Here is a 19947-nt window from a genome sequence, read left to right on the forward strand (position 1 = left end):
AATATTGGTAAAAATGCACATTACACCTCTGAAACAATAATGCAAGAGCTGCTGGATGTCTTAGCATCAGAAATAAAGTCTAACATACTGAAAAATATACACGCAGAAAATTATTTCAGTATTCTGTGTGATGAAACCACAGACATCTCAGTTGTAAAACAATTAATTATTTACATCACATATGTTTGCCAGGTCACTAAAGAGGTCAGAATCAACCCGCAATATGATTGATAGCAAAGTGGAGACTTTAATCAACACACTGAGTGAGACTATGGACACTCAGGCTTGAAAACTGCTAATCTGGTTGGACTAGTGTCAGTTGGAGTGGATGTTATGATTGGGAAACAGAAAGGTGTGGCAAAACTGCTTAAAGATAAAATATCTGGACTCTTGGTCAACTGCCACTGTGTAAACCACCAATTGGCCCTTGCAAGTGCCCAAGCAGCAGCTGCTGTACCTTATTTAACAAAACTGAATAACATCTTAAGGCAGCTGTTCTATTTCTTCCAAAATTCTTCAGTTAGGATGGCTGGTTTAACGAAAATCCAAAATATTCTGAACATTCCCCAGATAAAGCTGAAAATGGCCATTGACACTAGATGGCTGTCTCATGACACTGCAGTACAGTCACTACGACAGTGTATGATGAGTGTCATAGCTGTGCTGGAAAAAGAAGCCACTGAACGAAATGACATCACAGCTGAAGGAATAAGCAGATGTTTTAAAACATAAAAATTTTGTTTCCTCTCTGATGACGCTTTCGGATGTATTACCTTTGTTGTCCAACTTATCTAAGGCATGGCAAAGGCAAGATGTCAATCTTACCCAAATTGAGCCAATTTTGCTCGCAACAAAATCATCAAAAGCATGGATTTGAAAGACACTCCTGGGGGATATTTTCAAGGCCTTCATCATTGTCTGGCAGGAGAATGGCCAGATCTCTGCATTGCTTATACACAGAGTGATGTAATGTCATTCAAAACTGCAATATATGATAAATACCTAGAGACAGTTGTCAAGCACCTAGATGCAAAATTCCCTGACACGCCAATTATTTCCAGCTTTTCAAAAGTTTTCAATGCAGAAACTCGCGATTCAAGTGAGTCTGCTGAAATTCTTTTCAATCATTACTCCAAAAATGGTAGCCCTCCAATTTTAAAATATGAAAGTAGCAGGCAAGAATGGACAGTTGCGTCAAAAATGATCAGAAGTCAATCATACAAAGACTTCAGTCCAAAACAGATTTTACTAAAAATGGCAATGACATCAGAGCTCAAAGAGTCGTTTCCAAATTTAGCCAAACTAGCTCATATTGGGCTAGTGATCCCAGTGAACACAGCTGAATGTGAAAGGGGTTTTTTTTGCCCTTAAAAGGATCAAGACATGTTTGAGAAATTGCATGAATCAAAGCACGCTAAATAATCTCATGCTTGGATCTCCTTGGAGGGCCCAGATCCTGGGGACTTTGATTATGGGAAAGCTGCAGACAACTGGGCCTCTAGGAAGAAAAGAAGAATAAAAATTTAACTGAATAGGTTTCCCATACTTTTTTTTCATTGTTTTCACTTTTCTTCCCAACAGTGACAATATTTGTGCCTCGTGGTTTATGTCATAACAATTGTTATTTAAAATTTTTGTTAGGGTTGTAGGATCCTTAATTGTGTACTTCTTAAATTTAATAAAAATATTCTGGCACAAGTGTCAAACCTTAAAAAAGGAAGTCATATTGAGCATTGGAATTTAATTAATAATAATTAACTAATAAAAATAGTGCACATTTAATTTTCCCCACCACCAAATTTCCCCATCTTGCCCCATCCAGCTACTTTTTTATGCCACCTGGCTGGAAAAAATTTCTGGGGAGAACACTGCAAAGGGGACATAATTAAAACTGTGGTACAAACTCGGCTTGCCCCAGGTCCTCACATGGTTGCAAAATTATAAAAGATATCAGGTGTACTTTCAGAATAATGTAGGGAAGATTTCAAAAACCACACCTTCTGCATTCCTGGAACCGTGCTGCTCCATCCTCTATATACAGTTGTATTTTCTGCAGTTGCAAAATACCTTGGGTATTATCTCAATTTAGGCTCTGAATAAAGTTTATAAACAGCTGTTTGCCAAGCGCAATTTATTATTGAAGTCATAGAAATATGCACAGAATTTGTAGAGCAACAGCAAATTAAACAGGAAGAAAACAGAATTCAAAGTAATTCTTATAAACACAACATTAAAAACAAGCTAATTATTAGGATAAAATAATTGCTGTTTAAAAGGCATTGTTATATATAAATAGTAAGTGATTTTTTTACATTCTTATGTAAAGGGTATATTTATGTTTATGGTGATACACAGTGTGAAGCCCAGGGCACGTACAGCCACCCCAACCCGACACAGACAGGCAGAGAGATGGGTTTTGCACACAACACCAGGTTTATTTACATAAATCCAGCATACACAGTAAAGCTCAATCCCAGTCCTTCCGCCTCCACTTCTCCTCAGGCTTTGTCCTCTTCCTCCCGACTCTGGTAACTGGCTCCCATTATAGGGCACCCAGAAGGAGTCCAGGCGCCCAACAAGCTTCTTCCGGCAGCACTTCCGGGTGTGGTACAAGTGCAGCCAAATAGGGCTCTGTAAAAGTGTAGGTGCCCCCTGGCGGTGGTCACGGGCCCAAGCAGGGCAGAGTTTCCATACTCACAACCTGTGGCACCGCTGCAAGCCAAGGGGGCTGCCCTCTACCGGTCCGGAGGAGCAATGGTCTTGAAAACACTCTCTCCCTAGGTCCTTCCACATTCAGGATGTCCCGGCCAGGTAAGGGCTCAGGCCATCCGCCACAACAGATAAAATAGCTTTCATAATATATAAAATACAAATAACCAAACCACATACCTAAAATAATACAGTTTCCTAGTTCACATTTATATTCAATTTAAAATAGGGTATAAGGGGAGAATGCCGCTACAGGCTATACAGATCCATGGCATTATTAAGAAAGTAATTTTAACAAATGTCATCAATCAATTTCTGTTTAGTGTATGCTTTGTTTCATTAAAGTGTTTGGAAACTGTGGTTACCACTTTGCATATTGCGGTTTTGAATCCCCTCTGAAATATACTTCATGACAGTTTCAACTGATTAATCATAGACAGAATTATGATCCATGAACCCCAACATTAATTCATGGCTTTGCTTTTGCTGTAACTTGTTTATTGAGTTTAGGATGGCAAGGACCCATTTTCTCCATTTTATTGAATGTGGTTTTAACAATGCTTTTAATTGAATAAACTGCTAAAAAGCAAAACAAACTTCAAACGGCATATTTAAAAAAACACATTTCCTATAACGATTTGTTTTATATTCATTCTTTCTGTTACTTACTTTTGATCAATACATGTTAGCATGTAGCATACTATTCCCTAACCTTTCTTACTCCTGTCAGGACAGCAGTGGGCATACTGTAGAATTTAATCCTTAACAAGGGCTCACTCCTGCAGGAACCAATTTAGAATCGACACGCACATTTTCATAATGTGGGAAGAAAACCTAAGAATCGTAAGAAAGCTACAAACAGGCTGCAAGCAACAAGCGGTGGTTCAGTCTTACACAGCTGCCCAGGAAACTGCAGTACTAAACACTGCGCCACAGATGCAAAGGGGACCATCGTCTTTAGTTAGACCAATAGATAGGCAATCATGTGACGATGTTCGTAACAAAAATAATTAAAGTATAAATTATTACTAATCATTATTTGGAAACCGTTAGATGCGTCACGTAATGCACACTACAATTTACATTCTTACTTTTACTGCGGCGACTGTCAACCTGTTTGCACAAAACACTACTGTTATGCTTCCGAGTGGAAAATGCCACTATCCTATTGCGACAACTTAAATAACCGTCACGGGTTTACCTTCCAATTAGAAAGCGTTATTTTACTTGAAGGGCGGGCAAAGGAATATGTTTGCGGTCAGTGATTGGTTAACTTCTCAACAAGAGCCACATTAGGTTGAACACGATTAAGCGAACAAGAAATCGGCACAGAAGAAGTCTAGTGTGTGAAGGTGAGGGAAATCCAGAAGGAAAGACCTGTTAAACAGTGAGCAGTTGTCAACTTAAGTGTTTCTTTCTTCAGGTGCAATTAGGAAACTATCTTACTGTTGCTGTAACATGATAAGGGTTATTGTTCATCTCCTTTATTTTTTGAATTAGCATAGTTATTTGAATAAGGTTTTAATTCGTTGTTATTATTATACCCAGGCAGCAATACCGGAAACTGTGAAAAGAAAGGAAAAAGTCGAAAAAAAAAAAACACTTCGCTGTGCAGGTTTTCCGCAATCTGGGTCAACAAGTGATAATGAATGCTACGAACTGACTGTAAATTTTGGCAAAAAAAAAATAAGGCTCTAACAATTACTTGCTGAGCTAGATCACGGAAATCTAGTAATTTAGTGTTTCCGATTATTTGGCATTGACGAATATTTTAAAACAGTAAAATTACAGTCTGCACTTACTAGGTAAACATTTTCGACATTGTCAAATCATAGATTGTTCGTTGAAAATACAGCCATTTTACTAGATGTAATCGCAATGTTGAGACTTGGGCTAATAATAGCTTGTTTTTTTGCAATTGAACCAACTCAAACGTTTTGAGTAGTACGATTATTATTATGTATAATGAAAGGGGGCAGATGGCAGTTTTAGCAAAGTGTGAAACTAAATAAATTTAGGATGCAAAAGTTTGGAATCACTTACAGTTTCATGTGTTTTGATATAAATTGATGCCCTTTTAATCAAGATACAATTAAATTGATTTAAAAGTACAGCCAATATACATTAGTAATGTTTGTAATAATTTATTATTCGTACATGACTGCAATTCCCTATTTTTAGCAGCAGTTCCTTCATTGTCCTAATCCTATACTCCCTTAGCTTTCCTTGAACACGTTTAAATGGTGATTGGCTATTAATGAAACTTTTGTAATTTCACTATTGCAGATGACGCTGTTTTTTGGCGTGCATTTAAGGAAGATGCCACTGAGTGCTTCCCGAACTACAGACACTGATGTACTTCTCGCCTTATGCAGTTGTGCATCTGGGCCTTCCTCTTTTTTTTCTGACTTGGTTAGATCCAGTTTGAACTCTTCACTCAAGACAGTAATTGACACATTTGTTTGAAATCTTCAGTTTTTTTGCAGTCTGTCTCACGGATTAGCTCTCATTCTATCAAAAAGTATAACGTGTTTTTTTGAGAAAGCTGTTTCATTTGGTCCATTTTTGAACCCAGAACAGAACTTTTGAGAATGTTCTTATCTTGTAATCCAAGGAAAGACAATTTACTTGTTATATTGAACAGAATAACGGATTTAAGTACTCAAATGCAATTACAAAAGTTTCACTAATAACCAGTTAGCATTTAAACATGACTAAGAATATGCTGAACGAGTTTACCAATTGGGACACTGCTGAAAATGGGACTTTGCAGTCATATGTGAATAATTTAAAAAAACGTCATTTCAGGCAGTAAAACCCATTAGCAACACTAGTAATGTTATAACTGTATTTTAAATCGTCCTAATGGTATCTTGATTATAAAAGGGTATCAGTTTCTATCAAAAATATGAACATTTTTAGGTAATTTCAAACTTTTAAATGTGAGTATACACTTATTTAGTTTGTAATTGGTAATCCTACTTTGTTTTTTGACAGTTTAAACATTAATACCGTGTGTGACAATGTATGCTGCAAATTTTGTAAAATATTCTTATCATATACAAAGCACAAATAGCTTGTTTTCTTCCACATACTTATACGGTATATTGTTTTCACAGATGTGAAATATTTGGCAGTTTTTTTTCTTTGGAATTTTGGTCACCAGATATCAATAAAAGACATAGTTTAGTTAAAATGTTTTGTTATAATTGCACCCTTCTTATGTGATCAGAGAATTGTTTCTTACTGATAGCAAAAAATTGTTGTTAACATGCTGGATTAGTAATATTCCTTGTTGCTTCTTTCAGTACACATCTACAGTTTCTAGATCTGTTTCTTTTGGAGAACATGAGTGTTTTCTTCGGGAATGTTTTTAAATCCAACTGTAGCCTTTCCACTCTTGGTGGCGTTAACTCCAATTGTGTGAATTTTAACAATGTAGTTTTGCCATATCTTTACATCAAGATAGTAATAGTGTGTGTAATACAGTAATGAAAAAATTTAAAAAAGGTCAAAAATTATTTCCACACTGAAAAGAAAATAAGGTTAAAGACACACCATTTCTGCTCTATAGCCTTTAAGATGTCATGATAGAAATGCCAAAAATACCAGTAATGTAGATGGTGATAAAATATTTGAATGTATTTACTGAACAATGTAAAGATCAAAACAAATAACTATAACCTGAAGGTACCACACAGTAAAATTGACAATGGAACAGTTCAAGAATGATCTGTGAGAGCACAGGGGGAGAAAAATCACAGTCTGAGGTATAGTTACACAGAAAGTACTACTAAATGTAAATGTTAACATTTAAAATGTACTATCAATTTCTGCTTTAAATAATTACCTTTCATAGAAAGAGTGTAATGCGACAGGACAGGGCCTTACATTTAATGTTAAAGTGAGCATTAGCTGGTTTTCTTTTTTTGTCTTGTTCCTCTTTTTATACATTTAAAGGAAATGCCTAACCACCATTATAAATCCTCTTTTGGTCAGTGAGGAGTACAGAGTTTCGGAATCCAGTAATACTTCAGTGATGCACTTTGCCTAAATATTTATTTTTATCAAAAACATCAATAATTTTCTTCCTATTTTAGAAGAAACTGTGATCGTAACACCAGCCGACTAGTGGCAATACATATAGAAAGTACCAATTTTTTTAGAAATCACTTTGCCTAATGTCTGAATGATATTTTTGGAAATGTTAAGATGGCAACATTTGTGTTTTTTGTAGGCCAAAGCCAGAACAAACGAAAATCTACTTATCTATGTTCACTTTGCTCATTGCTCAGTTTTCCCATTGAATATGTGCCATAAAGTATTATAAATGAAAGTGAGACATGATTTAGGGTCAGGTTGCTTTTGCAGTTTTAAGTACTGTTGGACAGTTTTATGTGGCCCGAACTTAATATTAACTTTTTGTTTTGTGTGTTAGTAATATCTGGAATTGTACCTGTTAGCCATTATTGCAGTTTGACTTTACATTTTTAATTGCGATATTCTGGTAATTTAGATACATTAGTGTAATTTTTCTTTGAGTATTATTAGGAAGCTATATTTTCTATTAGTTTTTAGAAAAGGCTTAATTGGTATGCTAATTTTCTCTTAAATGTTTCTAAAAAAAATCTGAATTTAGGTTTTGACATTGCTAATTCCTGGTGTTCCAAAAATGTGTACACAATTAGATGTATCTTAATAAACCTTTTATTTATAATCATTTTCCAATTCAAATTAAAGAAGGCAAATATAGAATCGGTTATCAAAAGTGTTTGTAATACTAGCTACTCTGGTTTAGGCACTGGTGATAACGTGGACCAAGGGATTCACAGACTTTACAGATTTGGTATTTCATTGACTGTTTTCAGTTTATCAATTGTGGTTATATAATTATCAATTATCTGCTGTGTTTCTACATGATTTTACTGTAAGTGGCTATTGAGTGTTGCCTTGAATGAGCATATTGTAATTGTCCTTAATAATTTATTTAATATAGAAAGAATGCTCCTGTACATGATTAGTCAGGTCAATTTGGTGTTATCTCCCTTTTTTGTGTAAAATCTCATTGATCTGATTTTGTTTTTTAACTTGATTGCAAAATTTGAACAAGGAATCAACGCACCCTGCATTGGTAAAATGTAATTTTAAATGAACAGGGGTATAAAGATACACATGTGTTAACTATAGCAACATTAATACACATAACTGCTAAATTTATATTCCTAAATAATGTTCTTCTGAACAGCAACTGGACAGTTTCTGCCCTTAGTAACACTTGCATTACCTTTGGTGAGAGGAGGCCGAAAAGTACTGTCCTGTTAGTTATGCTAGAAATGAGATGACAAGGAGTAATATTGAAGAAGGCAGGGCAGCATGATTTGGTAAAAAGAAAAATCAAAGTTGTGATTATTTTAGCACATACTGCAATTTGAACTGCAATACAGTATAATAAACATTTTAACATTTCATATTGTTGCTTAGTTATCAGGTTTTTTTTTTTTTTTTTAAATGTATCTCTTCATTCAATAAAGAATTAAGTCCATTAATAAATTGCAAAATGATTAAGGAGAGTTCTGATTGGTCATTTCTAACTTGAGCTCCACATATGCTTAGAGTATGTAGTAGATTGTACTGTATAAAGCAGAAAGCTGCTCCTTGACAACCAGCCAGTGCAATGAATTATTTTATACATTTTACACTTAAAATAAACAAGACCACATTCATGTTATTTTGTGGAGTAAAGGTCACAGTTCATGTTCACATTCCAGGAATTAAAACTTTTTGTTACATTTTTAAGTTTACAGCTCAGAAATTGTCTTGATCGGTCTCACTGTTCAAAAAGAATCCTATGTTATGTACTGTAGATATTCTAAAATTGTTGATTTTTTTCAGTAAGTATTGGAGCTTAATTTTCAATTTTAATACAATATTGTAATTCTTTGATAATAATTAATAAACATAATGGGAAATAGTATTTGCATTTTTTTTATTTTCTGCCATGTAAGATAGTTATTTTAATATTAATGATACAAAAGTTAATGAAGACACACATTGAAGAAAGGACACGACTGGATTTGCATGTGTATGTGAGGATTTCCACCTAACTTTCCGTGCTCATTTAGCACTACTCCTTTTAGCTATGTGCAAGTCTCAATGACCTTTTACGTAGCTGTGAGAAGTTTTCTATGTTGTGATGTAGTTTATTTTTTCTAAATCTCTCTAAATGCTACTGTCTCCGTATGCCTATTGACATTTAAGTGATTTTTTCAGTCAGAAGACTAACATAAAATGTGGTATCGCATCATTTTTAACATTAGAAAATGGAAGAATATTAAAAAAATTCCAGCTTTCACGCGGCTCACAAATTTTGGAGTTTGATTTGGACTACGTATATATATATATATATATATATATATATATATATATATATATATATATATATATATATATATATATATATCTATCCATCCATCCATTTTCCAACCCGCTGAATCCGAACACAGGGTCACGGGGGTCTGCTGGAGCCAATCCCAGCCAACACAGGGCACAAGGCAGGAACCAATCCCGGGCAGGGTGCCAACCCACCGCAGTATATATATATATATAATATTTCTTTATTAAAAAAAAAAATATATATATATATAACACCTTTTGGCACCTTTGGAAATTCCTGAAAAAAAGAATTTTACTTATGAATGGAGTTTATGCAATGTATTGGTGTTATATGTAGTATTTAGTGTGTATATATAAATCTCCTGTGATGTAGTAATCACACTTGGCCATATTGTGATTTCATTTTTAATTCAGTTAATTTTGTTGTCTTAGCATATTGGATGTTGAAATACATGCAAAGGATGTTACTATTCCCATTAAAGAAGTGCTTTTCCCTTTCTTAAATAGTTTTTTTGTTTTGATGTGGACTTCCCCAAGTATTTTTAGCAGTGGATCACCTCCACATCCACTCCTCCCTGAGTAGAGACCAGACCTGGAGGTTCTTTGGTGCATTGAAATTCAATAATCGCTTCCTTTAAGACTTTTACACCACAAAACAAAGTTTTCCACCTAACCCCTAGACTCTGTCTCATCCTCCCTTGTCAATATATCCCATTAGTATAAAATTCTCAGGGAATATCTGCAAGTGATATGCCCTGCTGTTATAGTCCAAGGGGTACAGAGTGAAGAGAAAAGGACACAAACTGCGGTCTGCCTGATAGTTCATCATACAGGACACCGTAGGCTCATCCACCTGCATATCCTTTATCAGGAATGGCTGGATGATATTTACAGTACTGGAGAAATAAAAAAAAAAAAAAAAAAAAAACAACGACAGCCCATAATCCTCAAAGTGCTGCCAGCTTTTCCAAACGGGAGTAAGCCTTGTGGAGCAGATAGATAATTGCATCTTCTGCTCGAATCAATGACCAAAACCCAAACTGCCTTGGGTCCAAGTGGTCTTTCACAAGAGGACTCATAGTCCAGGACTAGCCTGTCAAAGGTCTTAATATTTTACTCAAGTCATTAATGAAACGTTGCCTGCCTTTTTGGAACTGGAACAATGCTGGATGTTTTCCACAGCAGCGGTACTTTTTGCAGCCCTAGTGATGCACTGAACATGGGTCAAAAACACCATAAGGTACATCTGCATGGACCTTGAAATTTCGAGGATTGACTCCATCAGGTCCTGCTGCGTTTCCTATGGTAGTCTCTGTGTCTGTCTCCTCACTTGGTCATCGGCAGTGACCAGCCCATACTGATGATCAGAGGTGGACTCATCACTGGCCATACTACATAAACACTTAATGTGGTATTAGTTGTTGATATAGTAGGGATGGTTTGTGGGACTGGTTAATAGAAGAAGGTGGTAGTGAAAGGAAGGAAGGGGGGAAAAAAAAAATACTTCCAGGCATTAATCTTGTCCACATTCCCATCTAGCATCCGAGTCTTGGATTGTTAAGTCCAGTAATTATGAAAAATCCATTCCATGCCTCCTTTGTTATTCTGAGTTTGTTTCTTCTTTTAGCAGTGAAAGCTTCCCTCCCTTCTTTTTCAGCTGTTTTGTTTAGAATTCACTGTTTGCCCTTTGGGGTGTTTGTCACCAGATTAGAAATGTCTTCTTATTCAGGTGACTTTTTAGCTGCTTAGTAATCCAGGGCTGCTTGTTTGGAAAGCAGTGCACTTTTAATTGAGGGTACAGTAGTATAGACACTAAAGTTAACAGCAAGTGGATTTATTTGACAAAGGGGGTGGATCAATAAGGTGGGGTTTAGAGGGTGTTGGTTAACTAGGACACGGTGCACGTAAAATTCAGGGCTAATACTAAAAGTGCCAGAGAGCTGGTTGAATCATGCTTCACAAATAAAAATGCCATTAACAAACATTTGGATGTGAACCCACTATATGCAGGCTTAAAATGAAGGACACCTAAATAATACAAAAGATTTTATGACCAACACCATGCAAGCCCCACCCCACCTCTCATTTGCTATATATTGCCTTTGATTCCTGTATGTCTAATCATTTTCCTCTGATGATTACACCTGGTAGGTTGTTAAAAGCTTAGGAATAAAAAAACTATTTTAAGATACATGATTATTGAAGACCTTTGCTTCCATACCGTACAGTATGTAGTGAAATGTTTAGTTGCTCAACTATAATGACTGTGCCTTAGGGAAGAATGTAAAAGGACAATAGAAATAATATATTACTTGATAAATATCAAAAATCATTAATAATTTTAAATATGTGAGAATTAATCATAATTAAATAACAATGTAAGAGAGTTAAGAATAGGGCATTTTGTAATTCTAGACATTTTCCTTATTCAAGATGCATATTTTCTGTCAAAAAAAGATTTTCCTTAGTCTCTATGAACTGGATTTTAGGCAGCGGTAGCATTTACCTGACTGCAGTAACGAAAAGAAGCTACTGATGGGAATGGCTTTTATTACTGATGATTTTCTTTGCTCTGATTTGACATTGCTCGGTGTCGGTGCCCTCAAAGTTAGGGATTACACACCCAGTGATGATTTAGCTGACTCCACCACTCTCCGTTGCCTTGCAGTCCTGCTGCATGCTGTTCCCAAACCATGCAGTAATACTTTCTGCCAGCACTTTCAGTGGTGGATGTGTAGAAGTTTGTTATTAATTGGGAGAACAGCCTGAAATCCCTGAGGTGCTTGTGGTAAAGACGTTGTCATGCCTCCTTTCCCAAGGTGTCATTGTGTTTTGATCAGGATAGGTTGTCTGTGATGTGGACACCAAGGCAGGTGAAACTTTCCACTCTCTCCACCTGAGTGCTGGTAATACTGAAGGGGTGGTAGTGCCTCTGCTGTTTTGTCCCAAAGTCCAAAATTGTCTCTTTTGTCTTGCTTACATTTAGGAGTAGATAGTTGTCCTGATACCAGTGTGACAGACTGTGCATTTCATCGAGGTAAGCTTGCTCATTCTTTTTAGATATCTGGCCTACCATAGCTGTGTATTCAGCAAACTTGACAGATGTTAGTCATGTACAGTCGTGTGTAGGGATCACAACAGTAGACTCTGAACACATCTTTGTGGAGTGTCTGTGTTGAGAGTGAGGGATGATCAGATGTGGCCACCCACTTGGGGTCAACCTGTCAAAGTTTGAAATCCAGCTGCACAGTGAAGTGCTTAGACCTAAATTCCTGAGGTTGATGATGAGTGTAGAGGAGATTATTGTGTTTAATGTAGACCTATAGTCTAAAAATATTACTCGCGCTTAATTTTTCTCTCCTGTTGTCAACTTGAGCAGTACTGTATGAAGAATCAAGGTGATGGCATCTTTGTGCATCTACTGCAGGGAGATGCAAACTTTAATGGATCCAGCACTTTTGGCATAGAAGAGCATTTTTTTTTTTTTTTGACTATCCTCTCAAAGTAGTTAATTGCTGTAGGTGTTAGTGCATCTGGATCATATTCATTCAGACAAGTTAGAATTGCTTTCTTAGGTACAGGGACAATGGTGGATTTTTTTAAAATATGTTGGTATGATAGAATGGGTTAAGGAGAAATTAAATATTACTGTGACATAGAGCTTGGCAATTAAATTAATTTTAATTATGATTTTGGCTTGCAATGATTATGAAAATGGAGTAATTGAGATAAAACTATTACTGTGCCACATTTCATTTGGTAAGGATACCTAGTTTGTCTTCTACTAAAAATCCAGTGTACCTTTTTCCAACTGTATGCTTTTACCCCTCCCTAAATGCCCAAACTCACTTCCTGCCAGGCTGTGGCATATTTAGTTCTGCTTAAGCCAAGATGATGGGAAGAGAGCCTTTCATCATCAAGAAAGGTAAAACCTATGCTAGTGCTGGGCGGTATGACCAAAATTCTGTATCATGGTATTTTTCAAAATTATATTGGTTTCACAATATTCAACTGTATTTTTTTTTCCCATGCATGAGTGGATGTTAACCACATTTTCCACTGCAATTACTGCAGAAGACTGGCTAAGAATAGCCTATTCCACTGTCATGAGAATTGTACATTGTACAAAAAAATATTTTAATGTGCACACAAGTATTAATACAGGTTTGCATGGCCCCAAAAAGTGATAGTTTTCAAGGGGGTGGCACAAATGAAGAGAAGGAATCACATTGCATGACAGATGCAGTCAAAATATAGAACTTCTTTATTGAACAAAGTTTGCAAACAACTTAAACTAAAATTTTGACAACATATTTTCAACCATCCAAAGAGGCATTTAGACTTAGGAAAATATCCAGAGGTGCTTGTCAAAAGTTGTATTGCACTGAACAATGTCTTAGAAAAGGAATAAATAGTAAATATTTTTTGTAAACAAATTACACTTTCTGTTAATGTTAACAATCTCTGTCCACTGACACGTTAAAGTGACTTTTTAAACAACTTTTTACCATCATTAAACTGCATAATATTTAAACTAATAAATCATAACAATAAAATTAAATAATAGTGCAACTTCCAGTAATAATACTACAAGCCTAGGTGCATTACACAATATTCACCAAATAAAAATAAAATAAAACAAGTGCAACTTGGTGATGACATCTTTACCAACTGAACCATCATTAAGGCAAATTACATTAATATGGGCCTTGCTTCAAGCTAAGCTATACAGTATACATAAATAATAAAACTGCAACTTGCATTTATAATGCTATTTGTGGTATAGCCCTACGGAAGCGTATTAGGGCCATGGTGAAGAAAAAAAAAACTATATGTCGAGAATAAAGTCGACATGTTGACGTTATTCTCGGCATTTTCACTTTATTCTCAGTTTATTTTGTCATTATAGTAGAATGTCGTAAACTAAACTTCATCCTAAAATTTAATGTTTAATTTACTAGACTTTCTCAAACCCTGTCATAACTATTGTAGCACATTAAATGCTATGTGTTAAGTGTTCCCCGACCCAGTTGTTAACTGCTACGCGCTTCTTAAACTGACTTCCTCTACACTAAGAGGAAGCTCAGGCAGCTATCGCTGCACAGAATACATTCACTTCTGCTCTCTGAAAATTTAGAATGCTAAGATAAATACTTTATATCATTTTCATGATGAAATGCATTAAAGCAGGTATTATGCAACAACAACAACATTTATTTATATAGCACATTTTCATACAAAAAGTAGCTCAAAGTGCTTTACATAATGAAGAAAAGAAGAATAAAAGACAAATAAGAAATTAAAATAAGACAACCTTAGTTAACATAAAAAGGAGTAAGGTCCGATGGCCAGGGTGGACAGAAAAAACAAAAAAAAAACTCCAGAAGGCTGGAGAAAAAAATAAAATCTGTAGGGGTTCCAGGCCACGAGACCGCCCAGTCCCCTTTGGGCATTCTACCTAACATAAATGAAATAGTCCTCTTTGTAGTTAGGGTTCTCACGGAGTCACTTGATGCTGATGGTTATACAGACTTCTGGCTTTTAATCCATCCATCATTGTTGGAACATCATGGTGCTTTGGGTAGATGGTGGTTGCACAAGCCACCACCAATAGGACACCGGAAAAGGAAACAGAAGAGAGAGTAGGGGTTAGTACAAATTTTTAATGAATAGTTATTATAATGAATTGGATATACAGAGTGTCAGGATTAAATTACAGTGAAGTTATGAGAAGGCCATGTTAAAGTAATGTGTTTTCAGTAGTTTTTTAAAGTGCTCCACTGTATTAGCCTGGCGAATTCCTACTGGCAGGCTATTCCAGATTTTAGGTGCATAACAGCAGAAGGCCGCCTCACCACTTCTTTTAAGTTTTGCTCTTGGAATTCTAAGGAGACACTCAGTTGAGGATCTGAGGTTGCGATTTGGAATATAAGGTGTCAGACATTCCGATATATAAAACGGGGCGAGATTATTTAAAGCTTTATAAACCATAAGCAGAATTTTAAAGTCAATTCTGAATGACACAGGTAACCAGTGTAGTGACATCAAAACTGGAGAAATGTGTTCGGATTTTCTTTTCCTGGTAAGGATTCTAGCAGCTGCATTCTGCACTAATTGCAAACGATTGATGTCTTTTTTGGGTAGTCCTGAGAGGAGTGCATTACAGTAATCTAGCCGACTAAAGACAAACGCATGAACTAATTTCTCTGCATCTTTCGATGATATAAGAGGTCTAACTTTTGCTATGTTCCTTAGGTGAAAAAATGCTGTCCTAGTGATCTTATTAATATGCGATTTAAAATTCAGATTACAATCAACGGTTACCCCTAAGCTTTTTACCTCCGATTTGACTTTTAATCCTAATGCATCCAGTTTATTTCTAATAGCCTCATTGTATCCATTATTGCCAATCACTAAGATTTCGGTTTTTTCTTTATTTAATTTGAGAAAGTTACTATTCATCCATTCTGAGATACAGGTTAGACATTGTGTTAGCGAATCAAGAGATTTGGGGTCATCAGGTGCTATTGATAAATACAGCTGTATGTCATCAGCATAGCTGTGGTAGCTCACGTTATGTCCCGAGATAATCTGACCTAATGGAAGCATGTAGATTGAGAAGAGCAGCGGACCCAGGATAGAGCCTTGTGGAACACCATATAGAATATCATGTGTCTTTGAGTTATAATTACCACAACTAACAAAGAATTTTCTCCCTGCCAGGTAGGATTCAAACCAATTTAAGACACTGCCAGAGAGGCCCACCCATTGACTAAGGCGATTCTTAAGAATATTATGATCAATGGTGTCAAATGCGGCACTCAAATCTAAGAGGATGAGAACAGATAAATGGCCTCTGTCTGCATTTACCCGCAAGTCATTTACTACTTTAACGAGTGCAGTTTCTGTGCTGTGATTTGTTCTAAAACCTGACTGAAATTTATCAAGAATAGCATGTTTATTGAGGTGCTCATTTAACTGCATAATGACTGCCTTCTCTAGAATTTTACTTAAGAAAGGCAGGTTAGAGATGGGTCTATAATTTTCAAGAGCAGAGGGATCGAGATTATTTTTCTTAAGTAGGGGTTTAACTACCGCAGTCTTAAGACAGTCTGGGAAGACCCCCGTATCTAATGACGAATTTACTATGTCAGGAACATTATCAATAAGCACACCCGATACTTCTTTGAAAAAATTTGTTGGTATTGGGTCAAGGGCACAGGTGGATGGTTTCATTTGAGAAATTATTTTATGTAAATCAGGTAAATCTATCCTAGTGAAAGACTCTAATTTATTTATTATGGAGTACTGGGGTTTCGGAGGATCCTTAGTGTTGGGGAGATATACTATGTTATTTCTAATATCATTAATTTTTTGATTGAAAAATACAGCGATAGCCTCACAGGTTTTACTGGAAGTACTTAGGAGGCATTCCTTTGAGTTACCTGGGTTTAACAGATGATCAATTGTCGAAAATAAGACTCTGGGATTACTAGCATTGTTATTTATAATCTTAGAGAAATAGCAGCGCCTCTCAAGACGGACTGTGTTATTGTATTCTGTTATTTTAACTTTTAATATCTCATAGTCAATAGTTAGTTTAGTCTTCCTCCATTTACGCTCAGCTCTACGGCATGTTCTCTTTAAATCAGACACTCTTTGGGTCTTCCAAGGTATAACAATGCTAGAAGATTTTTTAACTGTCTTTTCAGGTGCAACTATGTCAACAGCAGCCCTCACTTTAGTATTAAATCTTTCCACCTTACTATTTACATTCTCCTCGCTATTATAGTTGGCACTATAAACGGACTGATTGGTTAGAATGTTTGTAAGTTTTAAAGTTGCTGATGAGTCAAAGAAGCGTTTTTTTAACAATATGCTTCTCATGAGTGTTTTCTATCATTATTTCTATATTAAAAAGTATAAGAAAATGGTCTGAAAGACCCGTATCAATGACCTGCTTTATATCAACTTTTAGTCCTTTAGTAATTACTAAGTCTAACGTATGACCTGCTTTATGTGTAGGCTGATTAACGAGCTGTCTCAAATCAAAAGAGTCCAGGAGGTTCATAAATTCTTTTACTTTTTGGTCACATTGATTATCTACATGAAAATTAAAGTCGCCGACTATTAAGAGTGCGTCATAGTTAGTAATTAAGATTGACATCAAGTCAGAGAATTCCTCAAAGAAAGACGCGTTGAATTTAGGAGGTCTATACACGGATAATACTAGAACGTGAGAATCTCCCTGAATAACAATGGCGAGATACTCAAAAGACTTGAACTTACCAAAACTGATATTTTTACATTTTAACCTGCTAGAGTAAATGTTTGCTAACCCGCCACCTCTCTTTCCTTGGCGATCAGCACGAGTAAAACTGTAATCCGGAGGCGCAGATTCGATTAAAACAGGTGCGCCATCTGAGCTAAGCCACGTTTCACTTAGTGCAATAAAATCTATTTTTTTTTTCACTAATAATGTCGTTGATAAAAAACGTCTTGTTAGTTAAAGCTCTAATATTTAATAGTGCCATTTTCAATGTTTCGGAGGAGCAGAGATGAATACTATGTGCGTTATTGATATAGGGAACAGGAATTAAGTTATTTTTATTAGCGCCGCTCTGTGTGTATTTTTTGTTTAATCTATGATCTGTTTTTACAGTTTTAATACATTGTTCATCTAAAGTAGTAACTTTAATTAAATTATTGGCGTTTATGCCGTATTGCCTAGATTTTCTATGTGCGTTAAGATTGGTTATTACAGTATTTATGTTGCGCACTTTTATGGAAGATTTTTTTAAACAATTATCATGACCAAACACAGGAGTGGCATTTCGGAAGGGGTTAAAAGCAGAGATAGATAGTCAAGATAAACGAATTACCTTCGATATGTTTTCGGAGAGGACCCGGGCGCCGAAGCTGTTCGGATGCAGGCCATCTCGCTTGAAGAAACGCGGTCTTTCCCAAAAGAGGTCCCAGTTGTTAATGAACCCGATGTCTTGATTCTTGCAGAAGCCCTGCAGCCAGTTGTTTAAACCAAGCAGACGACTGTAATACTCGTTTGATCGTCTGACGAGAGGGAGTGGACCCGAGATGAATATCTTTGCCGATGGGGTCCTCTCCTTTGTGTCTTTAATTAATGCAGTGAAGTCTGCCTTGAGGATCTCCGACTGCCGGTGCCTTATGTCGTTTACGCCAGCATGTATAACAATGGCTCCAACTGCCCTGTTCTTGTAGATCGCCGGTGCACGTCTCGTCACATCTCGGACACGAGCACCGGGAAAACAAGAAACAAAAGATTTTCTATTAGGGCAAGTGATATTGAGGTTCCTAACAATAGAATCACCTACCACAATTACATCACCAGGAGCTGAAGGCGAACTGGGGACGCTTAGAGGGTCAAACCGGTTCTGGGTTACGATGCACAGTAGAGTTGCGGTAGTGCTGCTCCCTCGCAGTAAGGGGTCCCCCAAGGTGTACATTCAGTGTAGAGAACTTTATGGCAGGTTTGACGAGGCTACAAAAAAACTGGATGTATGAATGGGTATCGAACAGGTTTAACTTAAATATTGTGTAAATGTTGCATTCGTGATCTGGTGGTCGGTGACATGAACACAGAATTCAATGGATGTTCTTCTGAGCGGGCTTTCTTTATTGCATGCGTGCTGTCTCTGTCTGACGTAACAAACCCCCAGTTCCTATCCTATCCTATCTTTTTTCTTTCTCCACATAACCAATCACCACACGATAAACGTCTTTGTGAAATTGAAACTAGTTATAAACTTAGACCATGAGTGTTCAGAACTTTAAAAAAAATCTTCGTTATACATGTTTATTTATGCCAACCATTCAGGGTTGCGCCCATCCCACTTAGCATTGTGTGTGAGGCAGGATCCTGAACATGGTGCCAGCACATCGCAAGGTGAATACGAGCAATACATACACTGGCAGGGTCAATATAACGTAACAAAACCCCACTTCCTACATGACTTTGAAAGGAAACTGAAGCACGCCAAGTAAACCCACCAGAAAAACATGCAAATTCAAAGCAGGGAACACCCGGGACCCCCTTGCTGCGAGGCAGCAGTGCAACCTCCACACCACTGTGCCCCCACATGATTAATACATGCTTTAATGCATGAAAATTATATCAAGTATTTATCTTAGCATTCTAAATGTTCATAGAGCAGGAAAATCATGAAATTAATGTATTCTGTGTGCTGCCTGCGCCTCCTGTTACTGCAAGAGGAAGTCAGTTTAAGAAGCACGTAGCGATTAACATGGCTCTGGGAACACTTAACACAAAGCATTTAATGTGCTACTCAGGGGTGTCGAACTCCAGGCCTGCAGGGCCGCAGTGGCTGCATGTTTTCATTCTAACTCTTTTCCTAATAACTGACCAGTTTTCATTGCTAATTAACTAATTTTCCCTTCATTTTAATAGCCCTGTTTTTAAGGATTCAGTCCTCTGAATTTATTCCTTTCTTCATTAAATTAGAGCCAAACAGAAATGAGATATGAAATAAGCTGACAGATGACCAGCTAAATTGGGATTTCAAACTCCAACCAATTTTCACTCCAACCAGTCTCTTAATGAAAAGATGATTCTTGCTGTTGATTAAACTCATTATTTAATTCCACAGCTTGTTGCTGCTCTCATTCTACCATGGCAGACATTTCTAAAACTGTTGATTTTCTGTTTTTTCTAAGAACATCGCCAAAATGTTTTGGTGACCTGAGAGACCTTCACCTTTCGTTATTTTCAGATATTATGTGCTGGGCACAGGTCATGTAGCACCTTGTTTTGTGTCTCATTATTATTTGGCTGCTAGTTAAGGAAAAAGA

General features: G+C 36.5%; 2 protein-coding genes across 9 annotated transcripts in view; both read left to right on the forward strand.

Moving 5' to 3' along the window:
- The window catches only part of LOC114667240 (EGF-like repeat and discoidin I-like domain-containing protein 3), a 742682-nt gene that overhangs the window by 557867 nt on the left and 164868 nt on the right, over positions 1-19947 (forward strand). The window lies entirely within an intron of this gene.
- LOC114668041 (inositol hexakisphosphate and diphosphoinositol-pentakisphosphate kinase 2-like) overlaps positions 4001-19947 on the forward strand; it is a 300171-nt gene continuing 284224 nt past the window's right edge. For 6 of the 8 annotated variants that reach the window (XM_028823642.2, XM_028823634.2, XM_028823636.2 and 3 more), the window contains exon 1: positions 4018-4096. The gene's annotated coding sequence lies outside the window, so the exon portion shown is untranslated. Of the gene's footprint in view, positions 4133-19947 lie in introns of all 8 variants that reach the window. The other 2 variants (XM_051920820.1, XM_051920821.1) reach the window with 2 other exon arrangements.

Source organism: Erpetoichthys calabaricus, chromosome 17, assembly GCF_900747795.2.
Source record: "Erpetoichthys calabaricus chromosome 17, fErpCal1.3, whole genome shotgun sequence".
Taxonomy (NCBI): domain Eukaryota; kingdom Metazoa; phylum Chordata; class Cladistia; order Polypteriformes; family Polypteridae; genus Erpetoichthys; species Erpetoichthys calabaricus.